Genomic DNA, 25,856 nt, shown 5'->3' with positions numbered 1-25,856 from the left:
ATTCACTATACATGAAAAACCAACAAGAGCAAGAAGAACGGGAGCTAAGAATGATGAACAAACAAAGTGAGTTTGAGTCAAAATTCTTCGCGATGCAAGAGGAGCATGCCTTTCAATCTCACGAATCGTTTGAAAAGTTGGTACAAATGCAAGCTGAAAATCTGAGGGCTCTCAAAGAGTTCACAACCCTCCAAGATGCAAGATATGAAGTCCAAGCCGACTACAACATAAATAGTAAAATCAAACTGAACTATATTGGAGAGCATCTGCACAACATGGATCCAGCATTTCCATCTTTCGATGAATTTTTCAAAGGGAGAAGTGAGATAGAAGTAAGCAATACTATGAAGCTTGAAGATAGAGTAGAGGAGGCGATGAATAGAGCTGGGTTCTGGCGGGATCAACAGACAACAAACATGGACACAGGGAACACCAGCAACCAAGTATATGAAAGAAGAAAGAAAAAGCATGACAAATGAAAGGTGGACTTGCTCCTTGTTCATCACTACAAAAAAAAAAAAAAGAAGCATGCATCTTATTTGTTTAAAATAGTCTTTGCATTATGTTTGTTTCCCTTAAAATAAGTAAGCTAGTCTAATTGTGTGCTTGTGTGTTTACTTTCACTTAACAAAAAGCATGCTTTGTCCCCTGCAATTTCAATTCAATAAAAGAAATGTTTGAATGTGAAGTAAGATAGTTCTCTGTTAGATAGAAGTACAATAAAAGTAAGTGATGGTATATGAGTGTGATTGTATGATAGCTCACTTTTAGTGAATAAGAGAACTAGGATGTCTCCTTCTAAGTAGAAAGTGGCCTACTGTCTATGAATCTCAATCAAATAAAAGTTCTTGGTTAAAAAGAAAAACAAAAAGAGAAAAGAAAAAGCCAAAAAATGGCAACAGAACAAAAGAAAATAAAAAGAAACAAAGCTAGACACCAATAGCTTGAACCTTAGAATATATGCCTGTGGTGTCTTTGTACTAGGATCTGCTTGGATTATTAAGTTCTTTGGAGTGCATCAACACTTGGTGACTTGGGTTAACTAACCCGGGATCATCAGCTGAAAGTCCACTATCAAGAGCAACCTAACTACAAGGCATTTAGTAACCCAAAGAGGTGCTAGGCATCAATGTTTTAAAAAGGAATGTGAGCCAAGTGTCTATAGTGAATAATGTGTCAAGTATAAAGAAAGAAAAGAACTTGTTACACATGACACTGAACTAAAGCTTTTAGAGAAAAAAAATAATAGTCAAGGACAAAGGAATAATAAGAGGTCATAGCAGTGTGTTGCTTGATGCTTGAAGGGGGCTTTCTAGGCCTAAAAGTCAATAAGAAGTGAGTGTTTACATATCCACAGAAAACCCCATGAACTACCAATAATACTCTACCAGCATGAACATCCTCTTCCATTTCATTCTTTCTTCTCAATAATTCTTTTCTTGCTTGGGGACAAGCAAGCTTTAAGTTTGGTGTTGTGATGACAAGTCATCTTAGCCTAGTTTCACTAGCCTTTTTCTTTTGTTTTCGATTGATTTATGCACTTTCTTGAGCCATAAGCAAGCCAATTGGGTAGATTTCCATGTTTCCTTTGATTCAATCAACCATGTATGAATTAATGCAATTTCATGAGATTTTATGCTATAATTGTCATATATTATGAAAGAATAACAAACTCATGATTTTAAGCAAAGCTTTGATGTGTTTGATTGATTGATGATAGGTGAAAAGAGTTTTGAAGAAGGTTGAAGAAAGAAGGAATGGCTAGGAGCAAGAGAGAACAAAAAGCTTGAGCAAAAGTTTGCCTCAAACTTTGGCTCAAACTTTTAATTGAGTTGAAAACACTCCAGAGGAAAAAAGCTTGAGCCAACGTTTGCCTCAAACTTTTTGGCAAACGTTGGCATCACAAAATCAATACCCTGGAGGAAAAAGCTTGCGCCAACGTTTGAGGTCAAACTTTTGCTCAAACGTTGGCGCCACACTTGCACACCCTGGAGGAAAAAGCTAGCGCCAACGTTTGAGGTCAAACTTTTGCTCAAACGTTGGCGCCACTCTTGCACACCCTGGAGGAAAAAGCTTGCGCCAACGTTTGAGGTCAAACTTTTGCTCAAACGTTGGCGCCACACTTGCACACCCTGGAGGAAAAAGCTTGCGCCAACGTTTGAGGTCAAACTTTTGCTCAAACGTTGGCGCCACTCTTGCACACCCTGGAGGAAAAAGCTTGCGCCAACGTTTGAGGTCAAACTTTTGCTCAAACGTTGGCGCAACACACATTTACAAGGGGGCCAACGTTTGAACAAAAGTTTGACCTCAAACTTTGGCTCAAACGTTGGTAGCAGCAAAGTGAAGTCATCTGGTGTAAAAAGTTTGAGTAAAAGTTTGCCTCAAACTTTTACTCAAACTTTTACTCAAGCTTTTATGTTTTTCAACCCGGTTCACAATGGATCTTTCTCCAACTCCAAGAGCAATCAACCAAGGCCTTTGTCAACCCAATTCCATCAAGAACAAAGGCCCAATTCAAGGCTTGAAGACCATTTGAAGAAAGTGTATAAATAGCTTAGGATTTAAGTTTTCGGGGAGTTTTTCCTTTGGCGAATTATTAGAGACTTACAGTGGAGAACTCACCTTTAGATTTTTGAATTGTTGTTTTAGAATTCTAGAGAATTGGGAAGGAGAATTGATCTCTCTTCTTCCTTGTTCTTGCCTGAGCATTCTTTACTTTTCTTGCTTCGGATCTTAGGTGGAGAATTGAAGAACTTCTGTTTCAATCTCACCTTGAGATCTTGTTAAATTTTCTGCTTAATTGAATTTCCTTTTCTGTTAATTGCTTCTTCTTCTATTCTCTCTGCAATTTACACTTCTTTATTTCCTTTGCAATTGTTCTTACTGGATCTAGGAAGGCAGTGAGATCTAGACTCAGCTATCTAGTCTCTTGAGTCCTAAGATCTACAGTTTTAAATTTCAATTTCTTTATTTCATTGCTACACTAAGCTTTCTCTCATTTCCGTTTTAGATCCGGTTTGATTCAAGTCATCTTCTACTTTTCTGTTTATTGCATTTTACCTTTCCTTGTTAAATTTCTGCAAATCCAATTCCCAATTCCCTTTACAATTCAAGCCATTTACATTTCTTGCACTTTAAGATTCTGCAATTTACATTTCTTACAATCTAAGTTTCTGCAATTTATATTACTTGCACTTTAAGATTCAGCCTCTTTAATTTCTCTGCACTTTAATTTTATGCCATTAACCCATTCCCTTTACTTTCCATGCAATTTAAATTCTGTTAATCACAAATCACTCAACCAAATCTTGATTCGCTTGACTAAATCAACCACTAAACTGAAATTGCTCAATCCTTCAATCCCTGTGGGATCGACCTCACTCACGTGAGTTATTATTACTTGATACGACCCGGTGCACTTGCCGGTGAGTTTTGTGTGTTTGGAATTCATTTTCCGAAAATACACATCAGGTGGCACCTTGGGTGACACCAAACTTAGTTTGTAGCACTGTGATGAAAAAGTTTTGTTCAAGGCTCCAAGACTAGCATGCTCTGAATTGCATTCATGCTTTCTTGGCATGCTTTGAACACCACTTATTCTTCACTATATATTGCATAATAAGGATTTCACCAAGTGTTTGTCAAGTTTGGGTTAGAATTCATGAATATTGACTTATTCACTATTTTCTAAAAGCATATAAAACATGGGTTGCCTCCCATGAAGCGCTTCTTTAGCGTCACTAGCTTGACGTTTCTCCTTCATCAGGGAGGTTGATAATGCTTCAAGTCCTCCCCTCTTGCTGTGGACCTATATCCATTGGTTGTATCAATGATCTCTATATGTTCCAAGGAGAGAACTCTGTTGATAGTGAAGACCTTAGGTAACTGAGATGGTACAGTGGGAAGATCAGGGGGGATATCTGGGAAGTAAGCTGAGATCACTTTATCCCCTGGAGAGAAGTCCTCGGTAGGGATCTGCTTGTTCCTCCACCTCCTTGGTACCTTCTTCTTTGTTCCTTGTGATGTTGTCTTACTCTTTATGACCACCTCCTCTAAGGAAATGTGGTTACTGGTCTCATATGATTCTGGTGGTTTAGGTTCCTCCTGATTTTCTTTGAGCTGTGGCAGTTGCTGTTTGCCTTGTTCATCAATCAAGGGAGTTCCCAGATGTGCTGGTTGTGCTTCAGTGCTTGTTTCTTCCTTCAGTATCTCACTGTGATCCTTCCTTGGTTCCTTGTTCTCTTGATCTGTTTCTTGTGAGTGTTTGAAAACAGTGAAGGTGAGCTATTTATCATGGATCCTCAAGATTAGCTCCCCTCGCTCCACATCTATAAGTGCTCTGGCTATAGCTAGGAATGGTCTTCCCAATATGATTGGGTGAGTATGACTCTCTTCCATGTCCAATATGACAAAGTCTGTGGGAAGAAAGTATTTCCCAACCTTTATCAACACGTTTTCCACCACTCCTATTGCTTGTTTTTGAGTTTTGTCAACCAGCCTGATGACTACATCTGTGGGCATTATCTCATTGATCTGCAGCCTCTTCATAAGGGATAAGGGCATTAAGTTGATGCTTGCTCCCAAATCGCAGAGTGCTTTATCAAACATTGTTTCTCCTATGGCACAGGGGATGTGAAAGCTCCCTGGGTCCTTTCTCTTTGTAGGCAACTCTGGTTGAATGAGGGCGCTGCACTCCTTGTTCATCACTATAGTTTGGCCTCCCTTGAGTGAGCTTTTCTTGGGAAGCAGTTCCTTCATATACTTGATGTATGCAGGCATTTGTTGGATGGTCTTGATGAATGGTATGTTTACATGCAGAGATGCAAACAAGTCAAGAAATCTTGAGTATATTCTCTTCTCCACAGCACCATTGAGTAGTTGGGGAAAGGGTGCATAGAGTCTCAGCAGCTCCTGTTGTGAGATTTTTGGTTCTTGGTGATCTTTTTCCTTCTTCTCTGCTGAGGTATCTCCAGGTTGTTCTGGCGGCCTGTTTGGCTTGTCCTCAGTCTCCTTATCACCTGTAGTGACCATCTTGCAATCTTCCCATCTTACTTTCTTTGTTTCACCTCTCGGATTTTTCTCTGTGTCACTTGGGAATCCATCTGTAGGTTTGGGAATCTGCTCAGAGAGATACCCCCACTTGAGATCCCAACCTCTTGATGGTGTCTCCCTGGTTCTTAAAATTGGCTCGCACTTCCTCCTTGAACACCTTGTTGTCTTGAATCTCTTTGCATATGCCTTCAAGTAAGTTCTCAATCCTTGAGAGTCTGTCATCAGATGATGGTGGGTTGGGGTTGGATGGATGAGAAAGGTTAGTTTAGCCTTGGTAGAAGTTTTGAGAAGGGTGGTTATGTGGGTGCTGATATGGTCTAGGTGTGGCATGTTGGTGAGCTAAGTTGTTGGGATTTGGACGTCTTTGATCTATGCCTTGGTCTTGTTGATTTCCCCACCCAAAGTTTGGGTGGTTCCTCCATCCAGGGTTGTAGGTTTTAGAGTATGGATCATGGTTTTGCCTAGGTGAATTCCCAATGTAGTAGGCTTGCTTCTGACTACCCTCTGCTTCTTCATTCACTTCTTCTTCGGTCGTTGATGAGGTGGTGATTGCTGCTATTTGGTTCCTCTCCATCTTCTTGGTGAGGTCAGCCAACTGCTTGGTTATGAGCTTGTTTTGGGCCAACAGTGCATCCACATTGTTTAGCTCCATCACTCCTCTAGTGTTCCTTCTTTCGGAGGCATAGAAGTAGTCATTCTCTGCTACAGTTTCAATGACATCTATGACCTCCTCAATGGTCTTCTTCTTGTTCAGAGATCCCCCGGATGAGTGGTCTACTGCCTTCTTTGATTCATAGGAAAGGCCTTCATAGAAAATGTGTAGCTGTACCCATTCATTGAACATATCTGGTGGACACCTCCTTGTTAGGTCCTTAAACCTCTCCCATGCTTCATATAGAGTCTCACCATCCTGCTGCCTGAATGTTTGCACCTCAGCTCTCAGCCTGTTAATCCGTTGAGGAGGATAAAATTTTGCCAAGAATTTGTTCACCACATCTTCCCAAGTTGCTAAACTCTCCTTTGGGAAGGACTCCAGCCATTTAGATGCCTTGTCCTTGAGTGAGAAAGGGAACAAAAGTAGTCTATAGGTGTCAGGATGAACACCATTAGACTTCACAGTATCGCATATCCTCAGGAAGGTGGTTAGATGTTGATTGGGGTCTTCTTGGACACTCCCTCTGAATGAACAGTTGTTCTGAACAAGGGTGATGAGCTGTGACTTTAGTTCAAAGTTGTTGGCATGTATGGTTGGCCTTTGGATGCTACTTTCACAGTTTTCTGGGTTTGGGTTGATGTAAGAACCCAAAACTCTTCTCTCTTGCCCAGCATGATTTGCTAGACCCTCTCTGCCATGGTTGTGAGCCTCTTCTTCATGATGGTTCTCCATGTTTTCATCCGTGTCTGGTTCAAAATATTCTTCCTCTTCCTCAGCACCAACTACTCTCTTTCCTCTTTCTTCCCTCCTTAATCTAAGGAAGGTCATCTCAGGTTCAGAATCAAAGGAAGTTGAAGCCCCGCTTCTTCTCCCTGTCATACAACCAACAAGGTACAAGCAAGGAAATAGATCCAGAAACTATTCTAAAAAAATGCTGTTAGTGTGAGTGATGCAATATATCAAACAGTTAGTGGGTGAGTGAAACAGAGTGTAAACAACTGAAATAAAGGGGTTAAGGGGATGGGAATACAAAACAACTGAAACCGAAAGTAAAGTGCTCAAACAGAAATTTAAATCAACAGAATAACAAATGCTCAATCTAGTGATCCTCCAACTTAATCATTGTTGATACAAAATCAATCCCCGGCAACGGCGCCATAAACTTGATGTGCACGGAAACTTGTCTCTCAACAATTTTCCTTCGGCAAGTGTACCGAATTTATCGTCAAGTAAAAACTCACAATAGAGTGAGGTTGAATCCCACAGAGATTGATTGATCAAGCAACTTTAATTAGAGGAATTTTCTAGTTGAGCGAACCATAATTTGATTTGAGATTTGCAGATAATTAAATGGCAAGAAAGTAAATAGCAGAAACAGTAAATGCTAGAAATAAATAGCTGAATGTAAATGGCGGAAAGTAAATTGCAGAATCTTAAACGGGAATGGGGTAATTGCTCATAAAAGTAAATGGCAGAAATTAAAGAGAATGGGTAATATTAGAAATGGGAGTTCATTGGGCTCAGGAGATGTTGCATTCTCTGGATCAAGTTCATTTTTATCTCTTCCTCAATCAATGCATTCATTGATCTCCTTGGCAATCTTAAGTGATCGAATTCCAATTTCTTGGTAATTCAATCTCTCAAATCTTGATCAATAGCCAATTCCTTGGTCAATTGCTCATGAGAAGAGATGAAGTATGGTCACTGATTATACCACATGCATTTCCCAAATCTGGTGTTGGTGGGATTATAGTCACATATCCATCCAAACCCAATTTGGTCCAGCATGAAAAAGCCTTTCTAGCATGATCTCTTCATTCCTCTTTCAAGGTTCAGAAGAGATCCAAGTATGAATAGCTTCTTTTCCAAGATAACTACCCAATTGGATGAAGATCGAAAGCTTTCAAGTAAAATCAAGAGAAAAGATAGAAGAAGGAGAATGAAAACTAATATTGATCCATCAAATTACAACAGAGCTCCCTAACCCAATGAAAGGGGTTTAGTTGTTCATAGCTCTGGAAGATGAAAACAAAGATGGAGAATACATGATGAAAGTAAAACTAGAAGTGCAGAGAAAGTAAAATACAGAGAGTAGTTCTATGCCAAAGGCTTCCTAAAGTTTCCAACTCCCCAAACTAATTCAAAGCTACTCCTATATATACTACTCTTCCGATCTTCTAGTTGGCTCTTCAAGTCTTGGGTATGGGCCTCTGAATCTTGAGTTTGAAGCAGTTATCCTTTTCATTGGGCTTAGCTTTGCTTGCAGAGAGAAAAGGTGAAGTAGGCAGGGACTTTGACTCAGGACGTTAGCGGTGTCAACGTTAAGTGAAAGTGTGGGTTCGAGAACGTTAGTGACAATCACCTTTTTCACTAACGTTCCTAACCCAAATATGATCACGTTGACTTCAACGTTAGTGGCACTAACGTGACCACTAACTTTGCCTCTTGGTCCTTCGCCCACGTTATTGGGACTTACCTTTCCCAATAACGTGGAGAGTCTTCCGTTGTCCCTACGTTAGCGTCCACATTAACTAGGTTAACGTGGCTTCTAACGTAGTAATGCCAATCCTTCGAGAATGTTAGTGACACTTACCTTTGTCACTAACGTTCCAATGTGCCCCTATTTCCCACGTTAGAGTCCACGTTAACTAAGTTAACGTGGCTTCTAACGTAGTCATGCTAGCCATCTCCAACGTTAGTGACAAAGGTGAGTGTCACTAACGTTGGCTCATTATCTCTTTATCCACGTTAGCTTCCAAGTTAACTAAGTTAACTTGGGAGTTAACGTTGCTCATGGTGGCTCTTGGTGGTTCACCCCAACGTTAGTGACAAAGGTAAGTGTCACTAACGTTGGCTATCAATTGCTCTCTCCACGTTAGCTTCCACGTTAACTAAGTTAACGTGGGAGTTAACGTGGCTTATGGAGGCTTGGCCAACGTTAGTGACAAAGGTGAATGTCACTAACGTTGGCTTCTCTTTTGCTTCTTAACGTTAGAGTCCACGTTAACTAAGTTAACGTGGCTCTTAACGTGGCCACTTATGAGCTTGGTCCAACGTTAGTTACAAAGGTAAGTGTCACTAACGTTGGCTCCATTTTCTTTCTTCCACGTTAGAGTTCACGTTAACTTAGTTAACGTGACTCTTAACGTGGGTTATGATGGCTTCGAGGGCGTTATTGGCGATTACTCACATTAGTTGTCACGTTAGTTAGACTAACGTGGCTGCTAACGTGGTTCTTCCTTGCTTCCTTTGTCCTAAAATCAAGCAATAAAGTGCATCAAAGTTCTAATCCAAATCATGAGACATGCATCCTCTAATTTGTCATATAATTCATGCAAAATTCTCATGAAATCATGTAAAGTACACAATGTATGCTTGAATCAAGATGTAAGTGAATATCTACCCAAAACTAGCTTATTTTCTAAGAAAATGCATGAAACAACCTTAAAAACAGTAAAGAAAAGGTCAGCGAAACTGGCCAAAATACCCTGGCATCAGTGATTTTCAAATTTGGGAGGAAAGCCTTTTGGCCATCCGTACTAATGCAGTGCTCAAATTGCAAACGTAGCGCTCACTAAGGCAGCGCTAATGTGAGGAAGGCACGCACCAAAGAAGCAGCGCTCAACCAAGAAGGCAGCGCTTAATAAAGGAGCGCAGCGCTAAATAAGTGAGCGCTAGTAGAAGGAGTTGCACACGTGAAAGGAGCACACAAGGAATGAACGTAGCGCTCATTTCATGCATGGAGCGCTCCACTGGAAGGAGCTATAATGCACCCTAACCCACTATCATTCAAGGCCAACCCAAAAGCCCATTCTAATTGCTCAATGACTGAAAATAGAAAGTGTATAAATAGGATCAAATTTGATTTGAACATGACTTTGACTTCACACTTTTCTTTGACTTTTCTTTTTCTCTTGTAATTTTCTTTTTAGAATTTTAGAGCTTGAGATCAGATCTAGGTTTTCCTTTTCTTTGAAGTTTCATTTTCTTTCTTCTTCAATCTAATCTTTTCTGTTTTGACAAGAGAGCAATTGAGCTCTAGGTTTTCTTTCTGTTTTTGTTACTTCACTGAATTTGTCAATTTTTCTTTAGAATTTCAGAATCGATCTAGGTTTCCTTGTTGTTTTGAATTCATCTGCAATTTGCTATTTCTGTTTTGCTATTGAGACCCTGATCTGAATCTCTTCATCTCATAGTTCTCTGATTTACTTCAATTTACATTTTCCAGCTCAATTTTGAATCCCAAAACCCAAATCCTTTTATTCTTGATGCAATTTAAGTTTCCTGTCAATTTAGATTCAGCAATTTAAATTTCTTGCACTTTAAGTTTCAGCTTGTTTACTTTCTTACACTTTAAGTTTCTGCAATTTACTTCTTTTGCACTTTAAGATTTTGTCAATTTACCTTCTCCCTTTTATTTTCTTGCAATTTTACTTCTGTTAATCAAGTTTCACTCAAATCATCAAATATTCGCTTAACTAAATTCATCACCAGACTAAAGTTGCTCAATTCATCAATCCTGTGGGATCGACCTCACTCTTGTGAGTTATTGCTACTTGATGCAACCCGGTACACTTACCGGTGAGTTTGAGTGGAATCATTTTTCCCTCATCACCCATTCATTCTTTATGTCTCCTTGAGCTTAGCATGAGGACATGTTAATGTTTAAGTGTGGGGAGATTGATAAACCAGTGGCCAGTGAAAAGTCCAGTGACGCGTACGCGTGGCTGACACGTACGCGTGACGAGTGTCAAGTGCTGCATTAAATAGAATTCACTGGGGGCGATTTCTGGGCTACTTTTGACCCAATTTCAGGCCTGAAAATACAGATTAGAGGCTGCAGAGTGGAGATGGAAGGGAGAAAAAACTTTTATTTACACAATTTTAGGTTTTAGATGTAGAATTCCAGAGAGAGAGGCTTTCTCCTCTCTCTAGGTTTTGGGGTTTCTACTCCAATTTCTTCTTAGATTTAGATTTAATTTCTGTTTTTATTTACAATTCCTTACAATTTATTGTTCTAGCATCTTTGTTCTTCAATTCTACTTGTTATTTCCTTTACTTTGTCATCCTTATGTTTATGCACTCTTGATACTTTGGATCTTTGTTAATGCAAGTTATATGTTCATGTTCAATTGGTAGTTGTTAGATTTTATTATTGTTGCAATTTTACCATGCTTTTATTTTGTGCCTTCCAAGTGTTTGATAAAATGCTTGGGTGGATTTTAATTTAGATTTTTATGTTCTTGACTTGGATTGACTATTTAGAGACTTCTGAGTTATCAAAAGTCTTTTGTTGATTGGTGATTGAAGATTGCCAGTTAGCTTGAACTTCACCAAAGCTAGTCTCTCACTATGAGTTGATTAGGACTTGTGAACTCAAGTTAATTGTATGCACTTGACCTTCCTCCATTGGTTAGAGGTTAACTAAGTGAAGGCAATTCACATTTACCATCACAATTGACAATGATAATGAGGATAGGACTTCTAATTCGCTTTCCTTGCTAAGAGCTTTCTTAGTTATTAGTTTATTTTCTCGCCATTTTACTTTCTTGTTCCTTATTTCAAAAACCCCAAAAATATACTTTTCCATAACCAATAATAAACTACACTTCCCTGCAATTCCTTGAGAAATGACCCGAGGTTTAAATACTTCGATTAATTTTATTGGGTTTGTATTTGTGACAAACAATCTAAACGTTGATTGAGGTTTAATTGTCGGTTTAGAACTATACTTGCATCACGACATCTTTGTGAAATTCTTTACCGACATTTTTCCTTCGTCAAATTTATGGTGCTATTGTCGGGGAATTGCAAATGTGTGCCTTATTACTGGTTATTGTGAATATTGTGAATATATTTGCTGATGTGAGTGGAAATTAGCCAATGAAGAAATTATAGTAAGAACAATATTGTAAGTATAGTTCTTAACCGACGAAAATCCGCTTATCAATTTAGAAGGGTTGTCACAAAATTAAAATGAAAATACTGGGAGTAGGAATTCCAGGTCATCTCCCAACGAGTTGACAAAGGGGTGCTATTTTATTAGTCAGGAGTTTTCCGAGAAATTTTGAGAGTTGGAGAACGGAAAAATAAAGGATTGTGAATTAAAGCAATGTAAATTAAAAGAGATTTATATAATCAAATAAAAAGGCTTGACCGGGGGAATGATTAATTAGAAGTTCTATCCTTGTTGGAATTCTCTCAAGTGTAGTATCAAGAGGTTGTTGTTTTCACTTAGTTAACCCTTACTAAATAAAGGAAAGTCAAGTGATTGAGCTAACTCTTATTCAAGAGTCCTAATCCTCTCCCTTGGGAAGGATTAGCGTTAGTGCCTAGAGAGTTAGCTAACAACTTCCAATTTAACTAATCACTTGAGCATTCCAACTCAAGGGTCTCCTTTTAATCAACCCCCAAGTCAAGTTGGGAGTCTACTCCATTGACATGAATATAACGTTCACAGAAATATAAGAAGAAGACATGATAAGTTAAATAAAATAGGAATCGCAAATTAATTAAAAGTAAAAATAATTCTTTGCATTAATAAATCCCAAAATACAACATACTTATCTGAACAGGGTTAATAAGTAATCCAAAAGAGTAAAGGAATAAGAAAGCAAACTAGAATAATAGCAACTTCAACGGAGGTAGTGACTCTTCTCAATATCCAAAGCAAAAGCATAAAAAGCATAAAAACTAGAACTATGAATGTGAAGAAAACCTAGAGGAAGAGTGATTTCTCTCTAAGATTCTCATCTAAAAAAAAAAACTATGCGAATGAGAAAGTGTTTCTTGAGTCTCTGCTTGTCCCCTGGCTCTAGTCTGTGTTTCTGGGCCGAAAACTGGGTCCAAACTTGGCCCAAAATCACCCCCAGTATTTTCTGTGATTTCTTCAGGTAGCGCATGTCATGCGTACGCGTTAGTCACGTATACGCGTCGATTGACAAAAATCCTGGTCACGCGTATGCGTCGCTTGTCTTCTGCGCTAGTCACGCGTACGCGTCAGGTACGCGCACGCGTCGTCGTGCAAACTCCAATTAACGCGTACGCGTCAGGTACGCGCACGCATCGATCCTCGCTGGTTGTCTCCTTTATTTCTTATGCTCCTTCCATTTTTGCAAGCTTCCTCTCCATTCTCTAAGCCATTCTTGCCCTATAAAGCCTAAAAACACTTAACACAAAGATCACGGCATCGAATGGTATAAAAGGGAATTAAAATACACAAATTAAGGGCTTAGGAAGCAAGATTTCAATTATGGAACAAAACTAGGAAGAAATTGTAAAATCATGCAATTTGTATGAACAAGTGTGCAAAGGATTGATAAAAACCACTCAATTAAGCACAAGATAAACCATAGAATAGTGGTTTATCAATCTCCCCACACTTAAACATTAGCATGTCCTCATGCTAAGCTCAAGGAGATAGAAAGAATGAATGGGGGAAAGTAAGACTCATGAGATGCAACCTATGAATGCAACTATATGCTATGATGATTCTGTCTACTTGGTTAAAAGCAAATAAGTTCTCCAAGACAACCATAAATCAGATTCTACTAATTCAAATCATACAATAAAAGACAAGTAAACTTGTAAGAAGATAGCTCATGAAAGTAGGGAACATAGAATCAAGCATTGAACCCTCACTGGTAGTGTATATGCACTCTAATCTCTCAAGTATCTAGGGTTAATCACTCTACTCTTCTCTAGTCATGCTTTCTAGACTTTGTTCTTCATCTAACCAATCAACAAAAATTTAGTATACCAATGCAAACATCATGAGGTCTTTTCAAGGTTGTAATGGGGCTAAGGTGAGGGTGAGGATATATGTATGGCCAAGTGAGCTGAAATATGAATCTTTGGCTAACCTAAGCTCTTACCTAACACACACACACACTCTATGTAACTCTAAAATCATGCCTAGCTACCCATAATTCCCACTTTTGTATCACATACTCATGTACCAAATATTTCTTTAATTTTATCACATATGCATTGATCTTTTATTAAACTTAGCATTGGGGTAATTTTGTCCCCTTATTTAATTACTTATTTATTTATTTATTTGAATTTTATTTTGGAAGTAAACATAACATATCAATGCACATGGATTTTTAATTTCTCTGGTCTCACATGACTATGCACCCAAATTTCCAATACTTTGATCAATAAAACACAACACACTTTTATCAACCCAAGTTCCCACAGTTCTCCACACTTAATTGATACACAATCTCTATCTTAAGCTAACCAAAGATTCAATTGGGGGTAATTAATTTGTTTTTCCACCTAAGGCTAGTGATGTAGTAAAATATAGAACAAATGGAGATTAAAAGGCTCAAGGTGGCTAACAAAGGTGATTGAAAGGGTAGGCTATTTGGGATAAGTGAGCTAATAACAAACGATGGCCTCAATCATATGCAAGCATGTAAATATACTAAACAATGGACATATAGAATGGAACAAAATATAGATTACAATCATAGAGAAGAGAACACACAAGAATAAAATATTATGGTTAAATAATGTAACCATGTAATTAAGCTCAAATTTCACAGGTTGTGTGTTCTTAGCTATAATTCATGTTCTAATTTACAGTCTTCAAACAAGTTTACCACAAAAGTTTTAATTTAAATTAATGAAATGCTATAAAAAAGGGTCTTGAAAAGAAACTTAGTACCTTAACCAAGCAAAACATACATGCAAACAATTATTATCATGCAATCTATCCTATCTAACAAAAGAAAAAGTCAAATGTTGGTGTTAAGAGAGAAAAGTTACCTCCGGAAGTCAAGGACTGATCTCCCCACACTTAAGGCTTGGCACGGTCCTCCGTGCCATCAGTAAAGAGCAAGGGAGGGCTGGAAGCATCGCCTCCAGTGTCTGGTTCGCCTTGGCTGCCTGTGCTATTGGATGAAGGGGAGTCTGGGGTGTCCTTCTGTGCTGGAGGTGGGTGAGTACCAGCTATGAGTTCCTTCAGATAGTTGTATTGGCACTTGTTACGGCGCTCCATTTGCTTCATTCGCTGGTCTTGCCAGTCGAACCTCTCAAGGATCTGAAGGAACATCTGATGGATGGACGGTGCCTATGGTGTGGATGATGGTAGAGTAGAAGAAGGAAGAGTATCCAAAGATGGACCTGCAGGCCGGTTTGCAGAGGGAACTGGCGGCCGGATGTACTTCCCATTCGGGACATACTAGTCGGCTCTAGGGATCATGTCTCCTGTCCGATATGACACACGTGCTGCAGAGACTAAATCTAAAACCAAGGCGGGAAAAGGCAGGTTACCCGCAATCTGTACATGTCCCATGGCATCCCAGATGTGTTGCGACAGGTTGACGGGTTGCTCTGTCAGGATGCACCAGATGAAGACATAGTGGGACATAATCTGTGCCCACACGCAAGCCTCCCGAGTGAGTGACTGGGCTGAGATGCTCTTGGGTTTTGAACGATGCTGCCCGTAGATCCACTTGCTGCCAGGTTGGGCTATAACTCCAAGTACGCTATCCCAGTCGAACTGATACATCTGACGCCTACGAGATGCTTATTGATATGCATCCCATCCCTCAAGACTAGGTGGAAGGTCCAATGCTCTCTGTATGACAGGGACAGGGACCTGCTGCTGATGGGCAAAGACAGTCTGTAGAGTAGACGAGTAGAAGTTTCAGTAGAATTCAACTACCCATGATAAGTTGGCATCTCGCGGCTGCCTCCTCAAAAATCCCTAATGTCTCCTCTCTATTCGGGACTCCACAAAATCAACAAAATGTGTTGGGACAATGAGTAGATGCTCATTGTTATAGTTCCTCTCAGCTAGGATGGAGAACATCTGTTCGCAATAACGGTTAGCAAACCGCGTGGAGTCCCGGGCAGGAAAGGCTTTCTCGGATTCACCAACCTTAATAATCCTCTTCACCCGCTTTGTTGGCAGCTTGACACTGGTAGATGGAAGTGCCTTTGCCAGTGTTCTCTTGGTTCCTCTCCTAGCCGATGGCTTGTCAGTGGCTTTCTCTTTTCCTTTCTTGGTACCCATGCCTAAGGAAGAAGAAAAAGGAGGAATGTGAAATATAGATAACTAAAATCGGAAGGGAGAAAATTTCAAGTGATAATGAATGCCAAAGAAAAGATGTTAGCTCAAATACATGGTAGCTACAACTTATAGGTAAGACATCAATTAAGAGTAGTAAGGCAATTCATAATTAAATAGATGTAAGAGGTGAAAGCATGCAAGGAATAAGCATGAGAAGCATAACTCAAGCATCACAAAGTAAATGTGCCAATATAGAGAATATTTATATGATGACAATTGTGAATGATAATCCCAAATACATATGGAGTGCAAGGGTTGTGAAAAAGAGGCATTCATGTAAAAGAGTTAAACAAAATAGAGTTCAAGATGCCATAAGGGCTTTTTCACAAACACTTGGTGAGCAAGATAAAATAGGAATGAAAATAATATAATCCAAATGTATATGAGAGCCAAATTAAAGTATCAATTGTCAAATCACTCCATATAATAACCACAAGCTTCAGGATAATAAGGTAATACCCAAAGAAAACTCCAATACCAACATAAGAATGCGTGAAAAAGAAAAGAAGAAGAAACCATAAATAAGTAAGCTAAAAGAAAGATCGAGAAGAAAGAAACATAAAGAAATGCAATAATGAAAGAGTAGATGGGAGGAAGAAAAGAACCTTGATGAAGAAGATGAAGAAGGAAAGAAGAAAGTAGTAGAAAGTAAGAAAGAATAAGGAAGAAGAAAGAAAGAAGGAAGAAATAATTAGGATTGAAAAGAATTAGGATTGGGGGAGAGGAGATTTGAAATCAGACACTGAAGTGGATAAATTGCGCGTCGCATGCGACGCGTACGCGTGGATCGCGCGATGTGCAGACGATGCGTACGCGTCGAGGACGCGTTGATAAACCACTATTTTATGGTTTATCTTGTGCTAATTTGACTGGTTTTTATCAATTCTTTACTCACTTATTCATATAATTTGCATGGTTTTACAAATCCTTCCTAACTCTGGATATAATTGAAAACATGTTTTCTAGGCCTTTAAACTGTCAATTTTAATTATCCTTTATTACCATTTGATGCCGTGATCTATGTGTTAAGTGTTTTCAGGCTATATAGGGCAGGAATGGCTTAGAGGATGAAAAGGAAACATGCAAAAGTGGAAGGAACACGAAAAATAAAGTTTTGAGAAGCTGGCAGCGACGCGCACGCATGGGCGACGCGTACGCGTGCCTAGCGCAGAAGACGAGCGACGCGTACGCGTGACTGACGCCTACGCATGACAAAGGATTTTGCCAAAGGACGCGTACGCGTGACTGACGCGTACGCGTGACATGCGCTACCTGCAGAAATCGCAAAAAATGCTGGGGGCAATTTTGGGCTGAGTTTGGACCTAGTTTTTAGCCCAGAAACGCAGACTAAAGCCAGGGGACAAGCAGAGACTCAAAAAAACAATTCACACAACTTTCATTCACAATTTTAGGTTTTAGATGTAGTTTTCTAGAGAGAGAGAGAGGCTCTCTCCTCTCTCTAGGTTTTAGGATTTCTCTTAGTTTTAGGTTTATTTCTTCTCAATTCCAGGTTCAATGTTCCTTTAATTTAGTTTCTTTTCTACTTTCATTTATTCTAGCATTCTAGTTTATTTATTTTCCCAATTTGGTTTATGAACTCCATGTTAGATTTGATTTCTTTATTTAATGCAATTTGAGGTATTTCATATTTATGATTTTAAATTAGCTTTTTATGTTCTTAGCTTTGGTTGAGTAATTAGAAATTGTTGAGTTATCAAACTCCTTTGTTGATTGATAATTGAAAGTTGCTAATTGACTTGAATTCCACTAACTCTAGTCTTTCCTTGGGAGTTGACTAGGACTTGAGGATTCATATTGATTTATCCATTGGACTTACCTTCATAGTTAGAGGTTAACTGATGAGCGGATAATTTATACCCTTTTTGGCATTGTTTTTACATAGTTTTTTAATATGTTTTAGTTACTTTTTATTATATTTTTATTAGTTTTTATGCAAAAATCACATTTTTGGACTTTACTATGAGTTTGTGTATTTTTCTGTAATTTCAGGTATTTTCTAGCTGAAATTGAGGGACCTGAGCAAATATCTGATTCAGAGGCTGAAAAAGAACTGCAGATGCTGTTGGATTCTGACCCTGCTGCACTCAAAGTGGATTTTCTGGAGCTTGGTGCACAAAATTGTGATCTTAATGGCGCCAACAACTTGGTACGCACAATTGTAATCTCAACTCTTTTTCACAACTTCGCACAACTAACCAGCATGTGCACTGGGTCATCCAAGTAATAAACCTTACGTGAGTAAGGGTCGATCCCACGGAGATTGTCGGCTTGAAGCAAGCTATGGTCATCCTTGTAAATCTCAGTCAGGCGGATTCAAATGGTTATAAGGTTTTGATAATTAAAATATAAATAAAATATAAAATAAGATAGAAATACTTATGTAATTCATTGGTGGGAATTTCAGATAAGCATATGGAGATGCTTTGTTGCTTCAGAACCACTACTTTCCTATTTCCTTCTTCCAACCATGCGTTACCTCCTTCCATGGCAAGCTGTATGATCCTCTCGGAAGAAAACAATTCCATATGTGCTGTCACCGCACGGCTAATTATCTGTCGGTTCCCGCTAGCGTCGAAATAGGACCATTGTCCTTTTGCACACTGTCACTTGTGCCCTACATTCCCAGGTTTGAAGGTCGTTACAGTCATCCCTTCCCAGATCCTACTTAGAATACCACAGACAAGGTTTAGACTTTTCGGATCTCAGGAATGCTGTCAATGGTTCTAGCCTATACCACGAAGGTTCTAATCCTAGATTAGAAACCCAAGAGATACGCACTCAAGCTATTGCAGATAGAACAGATATGGTTTTCAAGCACGCGCTCATAGGTGAGAATGATGATGAGTGTCACGGATCATCACATTCATCTGATTGAAGTGCGAGTGGATATCTTAGAGAAGAAGTAGGCGTGAATTGAAGAGAAAAATAATAGTACTTGTATTAATTCATGAAGAACAGCAGAGCTCCACACCTTAATCTATGGGGTGTAGAAACTCCACCGTTGAAAATACATAAGTGAAAGGTCTAGGCATGGCCGTGAGCCAGCCTCCAAACGTTTACAAAATGATCAAAGATCAAAAGACTATCTAAGATGAAAATACAATAGTAAAAGGTCCTATTTATAATGAACTAGTAGCCTAGGGTTTATAGAAATAAGTAAATGATGCAGAAATCCACTTATGGGGCCCACTTGGTGTGTGCTTGGGCTGAGCATTGAATCTTTCACGTGCATAGGCTTTTCCTGGAGTTAAACGCCAGCTTTGGTGCCAGTTTAGGCGTTTAACTCCAATTCTGGTGCCAGTTTGGGCGTTTTACGCCAGAAATTTTAGGCTGACTTTGAACGCCAGTTTGGGCCATCAAATCTCGGGCAAATTTTAAACTATTATATATTTCTGGAAATTCCAGAATGTCTACTTTCCAACGCAATTAAGAGCGTGCCAATTGCGCTTTTGTAGCTCCAGAAAATCCACTTCGAGTGCAGGGAGGTCAGAATCCAACAGCATCTGCAGTTCTTTTTCAGCCTCTGAATCAGATTTTTGCTCAGGTCCCTCAATTTCAGCCAGAAAATACCTGAAATCATAGAAAAACCCTAAACCCTAAACCCTAAACCCTAAACATACTAAAACTAATAAATCTATGTAAAAACAATGCCAAAAAGCGTATAAATTATCCACTCATCACAACACCAAACTTAAATTGTTGCTTGTCCCCAAGAAACTAAAAACAAAATAGGATAAAAAGAAGAGAATATACAATAAATTCTGAAAACATCTATGAAGATCAGTCTTAATTAGATGAGCGGGGCCATTAGCTTTTTGCTTCTGAACAGTTTTGGCATCTTCCTTTATCCTTTGAAGTTCAGAATGATTGGCATCTATAGGAATTCAGAATTTAGATAGTGTTCTTAAATCTCCAATTTCTGTAACAACCCTAGTTTTTGAAAATCAAATAATCAGTTATTTGTGATTTATTTTATTCATTGATAATTTTATTTTAAGAAAATTATTTTACTAAAGGTAATTAAATGGAGTTTCATAATAATTGAAGTTTAAATTAATTAGAATTTTTATATAATTTTTATTGAATATTTGATATAATTGAAATTATAATGTTAGTAATTGAAAAATAAGAAGATTTGTATAATTTAATTTAAATAAATTCTATTTTGAATGAATTATGTTATTAATTTGAACTACTAGAAAATGATTTTATTAAAAATGATTAGATTGATATTTATAAATACTTTAAGTTTAAGTCAATTAATATTTTTGTACAATTTTTATTATTAGTTATTTTACAATTTGAAATTAATGTTCCGGTGATAGAAAAATAATGAAAAATTATACTATTTGATTTGAATAATTAATATTGAGTTTAAAACTATATTTTATAAAAATATGATTAATATGTTCATTTTATATTTTAAATTAGAAATAATTGATTGAATTTAACAATATGTTGATAAATAATGTTCCTAAATATTTTTAATAAAGTATATTTGATTTTAAAATTATTCTACCCTTCAATTTTATCAAAACATCTACTCATATCTATTCATATTCTTTTATAAAATCCCTAATTCCTAAACCTAAATTCCCAAATCAAACTCAGAAACCCTAATTTCCCAAATTGAAACCCTAACCCTTCATAAACCTAGCCGCAGCCCTTTCCCCCAAATCATGCAGCAGCCTCATCCTCCCTCAGCCTAGCAACACACACAAAAAATAGGGGAGGACTTCTGAGAGAGCTGAGGGAAAGAGAGGGAGCTTCACCGCGCCATCATCCAACCGGTCGCATCTGCTGCCTCACCGCCGCCTCCTCCATCGCGCGCTACTGCCGGCCTGGAACCGCCGCCACTGTGCCTTGCTGTCGACCTAACCATGTCGCCGCCAACCCGTTACGCTGCCTCTAGAACCGTGCGAAGGACAGAGGGAGGAGAGGGAGAGAGTTCGCGTCAGAGGAGAGAGGGAGCTCGTGCCTCACCACCGTCACCCATGGAGCCACGAGCTGCGCCGGTCGCCGCCGCTGTTGCGCTACTGACCGCCGCCGTTCCGCTGTCACCGTCGTTGCCTTGGAGCTCGCCCACCATCGTCATTGAGGGGCCAGCAGAGAGAGAGAACGAACGTGGGTTAGGGTCGTCACCAGGAAGAGGAGCTATGTTCCACGCCACCGTCGCCACCAGTTCACGACCACCACTGCGAGGGTTCCGCTGCCGTCGTTCCAGTGCCGCCATTCATGCCCTCCGTTCCCTTCGTCGTTCTGTCCAGCATCACCAGCACTGAAGTCAGCTTCTACCACCATCAAGCCTGAAGGGAAGCGCCACTGCTATTGCCCGATAGTAGTTTCCTCTGCGTTCCCAATTCCATTCTTGAAACTGTAAAACTCTTGCTCATGCTTTATTTCCCGAATCTATTTCTCTACCATATTTTGTTCTGATTACAATAAGTATATGTTAATGTCTCTGTTTATTGTTATCGTCCTTATCCGGAACCACTGATGTCACTACTATAGTAGTGATTGGGATAGGTGCGATTGTCATTGTTGTTGCTGCCCCAGAAGAAGTGAGGCTGCTACTACTGTTCCGGCCACGTTGGCTGTTGTAAATTGGGAAAAAGAAGGGGATCGTTGCGTTTAAATTCGACGGTTTCGACTAATTAAGGTAGGGGATTTTATTTGAAATTAACAATTTTTAACTTATGAATGCCAATGAGGTTTAGTGAGTAATTGCAAATAATTCATAAACATGATTAATTGATAGGAATAAGCTTAATTTGAGGTTGTAAAATTTGGATTAAGTTTGGTATTGAGATGATTTTCCTAGTATTTTAATTAATTTATTGATTTTAGATTGTGGCTGTGAAATGTCAGTAGGTGTTCTTGTTGGAGTGGTTATTCTGAGTTATTATTAGAATTGAATGTGGCTGTGATTACGCTGAACTGTAATTGGAATTAGATGCAGTTGTGAGATGTGACTGATTTATTGATTCTGCGATGAATTAGTTGAGATTCTGATTTTGTGTGAATTATTGTCTTGTTTGATGTTGAATTGGATATTTGATGTACGGGAACGGTTGTGAAGTTTATTTGTGACTAGTTGAGATTGGTTTTGGTGGTTATTGAAGGATTGGAACTAAGGGATTAAACTGTTTTGAGAACCTGTGATTTTCTGAAATAATATAGTAAACTTTAGGAGTATATAAATAATTTTGTAATGGTTAGACTAATTTTCTGTGTCATGATTTGTTGATTTTGACTTGGCTGTGATTGTGGCTGGTTTCATTGTTGTAAGTGATTAATTGATGAGGTTGATTTTGTTTTGAGGCTATGCTTGTTACCTAAATTTCGGGTTACATTGAATTCTTAATTTGGTTGTTATTGTTGATTTAAGGTTAACTAGAGTTGATTTTGGGAACGGTTAAAGGATTGAAGATTGATTACTGAAATATTTTCCTAAAGCGTGATCTTTAGAATAAAATGGTAACTTTGCTAATAACTAAGTAACTCTAAATGTATAAGGATAACTTGTGACAATTGGAAACTATATGGAGCAGAATTTTTGGGTGAACATATTATAAGAGAACTGGAATTATGTAAATAACACATATTCTATGTGTTTTGGTGTCAATATTGCTAAGATTCTGGTTAAGTTAGGTGATAATGTGTTTTCGGTGTTTGGAAAGTGCAAAATTGTTAATCCTTTGGTTAAAATAATTTATGAATTGATGAAATTGAAGTTGGGTAGATGGAATATGTGGATGTTGCGGATTATGGCTGAATTATTAACTATTGCGGATTGTTAAATTTCTGATTGATCGGTTGTGATAATTGTTGAGAAAGGTTTGATGAGATGTTGAGAAAGAGGGAACCCGTAAGGGTGGCTAAGTCCGAGTTTTAAGGGAGGTGCTACCGGAATTTTGTGAAATCTGAGGTTTTACTTGAAAAAGTTATTTTAAAAGGTTTGGATTTGGGAAATTATATTATTTGATTCTGATTTACTAAGAAAAGAAATGAATTATGTTTTTCGGTTTTATTCATTGAGAAAAAAATATTATGTTTAAGATGGATTTATTACGAAAAGGATTCCGTTTTGAGTTGATTTATTAAGAATAGAAAGAAATATGTTTTGAGTTTGATTTAATATGAAAAGAGTTATGTTTTAGGTTTGAAATAAAGGATGATCTTCTTAGAAGTTTGGTGAAATAATAATATTTGAATTTGAATGGTAAAAAGAGATGGGTTTTGAGTCTTTGGGAAGTTAGTAAATTTGAAAAAGAGTTTTATTTGGTTACTTTTAGTAAGAGGGTGATGCTTTGAAAAGTATTTAGCGAATTTAAAATAAATTATTTTCTTGAGTCTTTTGAAAGAAAAATAAACTAGAAAATAGTTTTAAAATTAGTTCGAGTTAAGCGGTTGCAAAAGTAGAAGTCGTGAAGTTTGTACAACATGATTGAATAAAGAAAGAGAGAGATATTGTATAAGAATATATAACTGGAGATGAATAACAGGAATGATAACTTATGATGATAATTACACTAATTCTTTTGAGGGAAGGTATTTAGTTTGTGAAATTGTTGGCAAGGACGTGGGTTTTCTCCCGCTTGCATATTTATGATAATAAAAGAGAATAAAAAGTAGAGGACCTGTTGAAAAGTCATTTGTTGCTTGAGGCAACCCAAGAGATGTGTTTATTCATTTGTTGCGTTAAGGAAACTCCAGATATACTTGTATGATCATCTGCTACAGTGAGGCTGTCAGATAGATAATGGTGTGATCACTGAGAACACTTTCCTACGGTACAGATCCATATTTTATTTCTGTAAGGCAGAGGGGTTATTTCCTGCTACAGGAGTACCGTGACCACTTGTTCCATTTCTGTAGTGGCAGAGGGCTTATTTCCTGTATGCAGTGGACCTTATGGTGGCAGAAGGGTTATTTCCTGTACACAGGGGTATAGCCAATAGGAAAGCCTTATCCAGACCGAGGTTGCTGGATAACATCGGGAGCGGGTTAGTAACCGACAGATGAGCTCATTACCTGCACTAGGGCTAGAAATGCATCATCCTTGTTTGCGCATTTGCATTTGATTGGGTTTGTTTATTATACTTCCCTGTGATTGTGCTGTTTGTCTTGCTGTGACTTGTTTGTATGTTGAACTGAATCTCTTGCTTGTACTATTAGTTTGTGAATGTATTAAATTGATTAAGAATTGATGTTTTGATTGAGAATTAATTATGTGACTGATAGATGGTTAATGTGACTAGTTTCATTTTTAGAATTTCTTTTGAGTTAGAGATTTTGAAGGAGGTAATTAAGTAGCTAAAGTAAAACCGAAAGTATTTTCAAAAAGGTTTGTTGAAATATAGTTCTCTTGAGTATGTTAATTATTTGCATTCTATTTCATTACTTTTACGGCATTCCCATTCCCTACTGAGAACGTGTGGTTTGTTCTCACCCCAAAATCTTTCACCCTTTCAGTGATACAGGTTCGAAGACTCAGTTTGAAGCTGCGGGCGATTGTTAGACCTTTTTATGAGTTAAGTTTTTGAATTGAGTTGCTTTCATAGAATTCCCTCGCCTTTGTTGCTTAAGATTTTATTTTGTAAAGAGGGATAGGAGTTGTATCTAAGTTACACTTGAATTTGTTTGTATAATATTTACTAATAATTATATGATTATTATTAATTGGTGATGCTTGATATATGATTTAATAGATAAAAACAAAATTTTCTGGAATTTTCCATAAAATAGAAACGCGATATCGAACTAAAGGCTCAATATTAAATAGTTAATAAAAGATATAGGATAGTAACTCCTTACTTTTGGTACGATCATGACGTATTGGAAGTTGGGTCGTTACAAATGGTATCAGAGCAGTTCGTTCCTGTTAGAGCCTTGGGAATGGACTGACTATGCTTCATTGCATACTCTGAGTGTCTGTCATGCTTAGTGACTTGTTCTGATAACAAGAGTTTGTGTTTTATTTGCATGACTATCTAATGATTAACACTGTTGGTTTACCATTGCATGCCTCAAGGTATTAGGTCTGGCCAACTTAATACTAATGATTTATGTATATGGGAACACTAATGTGTTATCATAGAAGAAATAGAAGTAATAGGTAATGCGATTCACGGGGTTTGGGAGCGTTAGAAGTTATGAAGTTAGCTTTGATTTGACGTATAACCTTTATTCGTGCCACGTGAACTTGTGTTATCTCTTCATTGTTTTCATTTGAATTCCTTGTTTTGGATTTCCTCGTCAGCATATAACTCGCTTATCTTTCAACCTTAACTTATTGTTCCTATATACCTTTCCTTGCTTGTAAATCTAATTACTTATCTGACTATTTCCGAATCTTCATTCTTGACCATGCTTATATTTTTGTTCATAGATTCCGTTTTCTTTGATTCGAGTTTAAATTTATTTTCTTATAACAATTTTCGAGGGAGAAAATTTTTCTAAGGTGAGTAGAATGTAACAACCCTAGTTTTTGAAAATCAAATAATCAGTTATTTGTGATTTATTTTATTCGTTGATAATTTTATTTTAAGAAAATTATTTTACTAAAAGTAATTAAATGGAGTTTCATAATAATTGAAGTTTAAATTAATTAGAATTTTTATATAATTTTTATTGAATATTTGATATAATTGAAATTATAATGTTAGTAATTGAAAAATAAGAAGATTTGTATAATTTAATTTAAATAAATTCTATTTTGAATGAATTATGTTATTATTTTGAACTCCTAGAAAATGATTTTATTAAAAACGATTAGATTGATATTTATAAATACTTTAAGTTTAAGTCAATTAATATTTTTGTACAATTTTTATCATTAGTTATTTTACAATTTGAAATTAATGTTCCGGTGATAGAAAAATAATGAAAAATTATACCATTTGATTTGAATAATTAATATTGAGTTTAAAACTATATTTTATAAAAATATGATTAATATGTTCATTTTATATTTTAAATTAGAAATAATTGATTGAACTTAGCAATATGTTGATAAATAATGTTCCTAAATATTTTTAATAA

Source organism: Arachis ipaensis, chromosome B1 (assembly GCF_059453495.1).
Source record: "Arachis ipaensis isolate K30076 ecotype BB chromosome B1, ASM5945349v1, whole genome shotgun sequence".
NCBI classification, from domain to species: domain Eukaryota; kingdom Viridiplantae; phylum Streptophyta; class Magnoliopsida; order Fabales; family Fabaceae; genus Arachis; species Arachis ipaensis.
Note: the sequence above shows the minus strand (reverse complement) of the source record.